The 4,659-nt window shown below is 48.6% G+C and overlaps 1 protein-coding gene across 2 annotated transcripts in view; it reads right to left on the bottom strand.

Annotated features, from left to right (window-relative positions):
- CASC4 (cancer susceptibility candidate 4) overlaps window positions 1-4,653 on the bottom strand; it is an 18,742-nt gene extending 14,089 nt beyond the window's left edge. For both annotated transcript variants that reach the window (XM_008637357.2, XM_017738422.1), the window contains exon 1: window positions 4,637-4,653. The gene's annotated coding sequence lies outside the window, so the exon portion shown is untranslated. The remainder of the gene's footprint in view (window positions 1-4,636) is intronic.
- Between the last annotated feature and the right edge of the window lie 6 nt (window positions 4,654-4,659).

Genomic DNA, 4,659 nt, shown 5'->3' with positions numbered 1-4,659 from the left:
TTCCTGACTACAGACTCCAGCCATGCAGGAACTGCAGGGCTGCTGCTTTTCTGCAGCACACAGTGTACACAGGGCACGCATCCGACAGCTCCTGGCACACAACAGAGGTTCCTTGGGCAGCAGAGTTTTTGTGCCAGCCAGCAGGATCCTGGCTATCCCTGGCACCAGAGCACTGCAGGATCCTGGTTGATCCCTGGAGCAGGGCATGCAGGAGTGCAGGCAAATCCTGACCCATGCCCAGAACAGAAGTCAAGAGGGTTCTAGGGCCTGGAGAGGCACCACTATGGCCCCCACTATGGCAGGACACAGCACTACTTCACAAGGCTTTTCCCAAAAAAAAGAAAGCAAGCAGAACTGAAAAATTAGGGACAGAGCAAAAAAAACCCAGTAAAATAAACAAAATGGCCTTGAGCATATTTCCTCCAAATCCTGGAACATAACTGAAAAGTCCAGCTCCACAGTTAATCTGTCAGCATTTATTAATTCCACCAGGAATGTGATCTTTAGGTAACCTGAGCCCTCTGACCACAGTGCTCAGAAACAGGGACAAAATTACTCCCCACAGGGACACTCAAGGAGCCTCCTGGCATGTCAAAGCCACGTTTGCCTCATGCTCTGCCCACCGAGGCATTCAAGGCCCCCTTACAGGATGCACAAAGCAACATCCCATCAGTGACAGCCCGGGTAGGACTTGCAGAGCTTCACTTCAAAAGCACAACTGGCCCTGCAGTGGGGACACACAAGGAAGCAGAAAACACAAATCACCACCAAGCCTCTCCATCCACTGGGCACCCACCATGCCAGCTCCTCCTCCAACGACCTGGGACAGGAGAGCAGGTACACACATTAATTTGTTGTGTTAATGAACAAGTATCTCCCCCTATTTTGCAAAACCACAGGCAATAACCACATTTTCCTGTCTTCCATTCTAATGCAGTTGTTTCCCAGAACCCAATAAACCTACAAACAAAGGAGATCCTGGGAAGTATCAGGGTCTGTTTTCAGACCCTCCTCTATGAGAATTCCTCACACACAAACCCTTCCCACTGGCTCCTGCTCATCCCATAACCATGTGCCTGGCTGGAGGAGGGCTGCTGTCTGTGAGCAGGAGCTGCATAGGAACATGCAGCACTTTTATCACACAAGCTTTCCTTTTGATGATTTCGAGTTTCAGAGAAGTGACAGAATTTATATCCAAACCAGCTCAGCTGACAGCAAATGTCCCTCATCTGAAGGATAGAAAGGGAAGAAGCTTTTTTATGATTCATGGGATCTGTTCCACCTACACATGCAAAACCCACACTTCACGAGCCATGGCGCAGGTCCAGTTCTTCCTAGGCCACGTCCTCCTCTGGTCTAGACCTGTTTGCATTGCTGAGCTCTCAGGGGCTCCTCAGGGCCTTTCCAAGCACTTGGGATGGAGAAAATAAACCCTCTGTAGCCCAATGAGCCCTGCACAGGAAAAACCACCAGAAATCCTGTGCATGGACATGTGGCAACCCTCCAGTGCTATCTGAGTTGTGAGTCTTGCCGTGTAACAACTCCACATTGCTGCTGTCAAGCTACAGCTTTGCAAACTGGGGAGTTACCAAGTTTTGGCAACAAAGAACAGACCTAGCTGCTCCTGGGGATGTTTGACTTAACAGCTTCATCCCAAGCATTTCTGGGCAGGGCTGTGTTCCACACCCAGCATGGCCAGCAGCAGGTATGGAATGAGAGGTGCTCCCTGCACACTGGGCGCCTGCCACCTGGAAGCTCTCCACCACAGATTCCTGCCAGTCACACATTTTATTGCGCTTATTGCAAATGGATATGCAAAGCAATGGAAAAACCCCAAAACCTAATGGCATGCTGCAAAAACCCCGTGGAATACTGAGGAAGCTGATGCTACCTGTGCATGCAGCACCTGCCCAAATTCCAGGGTAGGCATTACCCCTGTTCGCCTCTCACAGGGAGCTCCAAAAGAGACCTCCTTGGTTGTTCCAAGGTCCAACAGACCCTCAGGAGCTCACCACAAGAGAGAAGAATTCCCAAGAATTCATGCTTTTGCTGTTTCTTTTTAAACACAAGACACTGGGTCACACTCCCATATTTGCTCTCAAGAGCAAACACCACCGTGGTGCAGTGTGACAGGCTCGTTCCACGAGCAGGGGACAGAGGGGAGAGCCAAGGGTTTGGCCTTGACTCCAGAGATCCCTGAGCCAAGAGGAAACTGCTGCAGAGACTGGAGCTGCCTCAGCACTGGGAAAGGCACTTGATTTATGCAACCACAAGGCAAAGGACCTCAGCTGAGGACAAAGGAGCACAAAGCAGAACTGACACTGAGAAGCACCAGAGCAGAATCTTCAAATGAGTTTTCCTTAAAACAAGCCTGAATTTGTTGTGATCACTTGATACCAATGTTGGGGTTTTATTTCAGCTCCTGCATTTCACAAATGGACTAAGATCATAGGTTACGAGCAGTTTGGTCAGACAGACTTGCCAAATTCTATTTTGAGAGGAAAAAAATGATCACTCAAGCCTTTTTTGGTCAGACACTTTATATTTACTACTGTTTCCTTATGACAGACTTTCATTCTCTAAAACAAAGTTTTATTCTCTACTCTCAGAGAAGTAATAGTCACTTAAGTAAAGTCACTTAAAAGGTTTTAGAAAAAAAATAAACACTGTTGCCACTGAGAAAAGACAGTGGCTCACATGGGAGGAAAAATGGCCAGCTACTGTTTTTTGATAAAATCCTGCTATTCTGGACTCTTCGGGCACTCTGAACATTTTGAAAGAGGATGTTAAAAAGCTACAAGCTCTCACGGCCTTAACTGGCAGCTTCTGGAACAAAGAAGGAAGACACACAGCACACACTGCAGGCAATTAACACTAAATTTAATTTGGGATGTTTACTAGGCACGTTTCTCTCGCTGCCCTTCTGCTCTGCCCTGTGCAGTGTCACACTCAGAGCATCCAAACCCCAGGCAGATCTCTGGAAACACGACAGGGGCGGGCAGGCAGGGGCAGGCAGCAGCACCTGTTTGTACCCCATGCATCCGAGTGGGCCCTGGCTCCAGTAACCCAGTGCTGCACCCCCCAGCTTAGACCTACATCTTCTCCCCCAGTGTCCTACAAGAACACATCACAGATTTCCAAAAAAATACAAATTTATTGCATTAAAAGCACACCTTGCCATGCAGCCCAGTAATGGATCACAGAATCCCTGAGGCTGGAAAAGCCTCCCCTGAACACTGAGTCCTACTTGTGCCCCATCCCCACCTTGTCCCCAGCCCAGAGCACTGAGTGCCGTGTCCCGGCCTTCCGTGGACACCTCCAGGAGTGGGGACTCCACCAGCTCCCTGGGCAGTTCCAATGCCTGACCACCCCTTCCAGGAAGAAACCCTTCATGAATTGTGCCTGATAGCTTACCTGAATCCTGCCAGTAGAGTTTTACACCCATAGGCAGTTACACTAACACACCAGACAAGCTGACTGCCCTTTTGCAGACAGAAGGGGAAGTGTCTTGGCTAAACCCCAACTGCTTTAGAATCACTGAATCATTGAGGCTGGGAAACACCTTTAAGATCATGAAGTCCACGTCATATCCAACTGGACTTTTTACTGCAATCTAAGGAAAAATAAAAATTAAAAATATGTTTGCTGAACACACAAAGGGCTTAATTGTAATGGTTCAGTAGGAAACTTTAATACAAACTTAATCAGTTTGAGGGAGTCTAATTCTGGAATGAGACATGTACATATTCAGCCTTTTCTGTGACAACTAAATGCATTTTCTGAGGCTGCTCATCCAATGTGCGATAAGAAAGGACCAGAAAAACAAACCTAGCCAGCAATTACCCTGGAGAGTGTGACATTTCCATAAATCCCACTGTGAGAACAGTGTTCAACGAGCAGAGTGATGACCTGCATGCAAATATACCCCACACGCCCCCTGAGCAGGACTTGTGTGCTGAGCCCCGTGAACTTCCCAGTTCAGGACGGTTATGAAAGCACAACAGTGAAAGCTGAGGCGTTCACTCATCTTCCACAACAAAAGAAATCCCCAGGCCACCCCCACTGAAAGGGCTAGCTGAATTTTCTATTAGCTTGGCTTCTCCAAGCCAAGGAAAACGACACGTTAGTCAGCAGCAGGGTTTTTTGGTTTTTTTTTTTTTCCCCAAGTACACGCTGGCAGCATAAAAATCAGTGTGCTGTACCAGGCATTCCAAGAGGCAAGCTCAGGGTGCTACTGAACACCACACTGGTTTCATTTCCCTCGAAACTGTAGTTTTACGATTGTGTCTGGTTTCTTGAATGATCACAAAAGATCAGATATTCTCAGCAGAGACAGAAAGCTAAAAAACAGTAAGTAAATTTGAAACAGCCGCCTGGAAACGAGCGATCTCTCGGGATTTCATTGTTCACTCACACACACACACACACTGGACATCTTCAGCTCTTTCTGGGGACGTTTTCAGAAATCAGAGTTCGCTGCAGCTGTCCCAGCAGCACCAAACCTGCGCCTCGGGGCCTTGATTCACTCCGGGGCTGCAGAGGCTGCGGGGACACCTTGGGCAGGCGAGGACTAACAGTGACCCGGACTGAGCCTCCCCGCAGGGTACCGGGACCCCCCGCCGCCCCCTCCCCTTACCTTGCCATCCTCGCACCTCTTCA

This window comes from Corvus brachyrhynchos, unplaced genomic scaffold (assembly GCF_000691975.1).
Source record: "Corvus brachyrhynchos isolate BGI_N302 unplaced genomic scaffold, ASM69197v1 scaffold200, whole genome shotgun sequence".
Classification (NCBI taxonomy): Eukaryota; Metazoa; Chordata; class Aves; order Passeriformes; family Corvidae; genus Corvus; species Corvus brachyrhynchos.
This window is presented reverse-complemented; position numbering and strand designations above follow the sequence as displayed.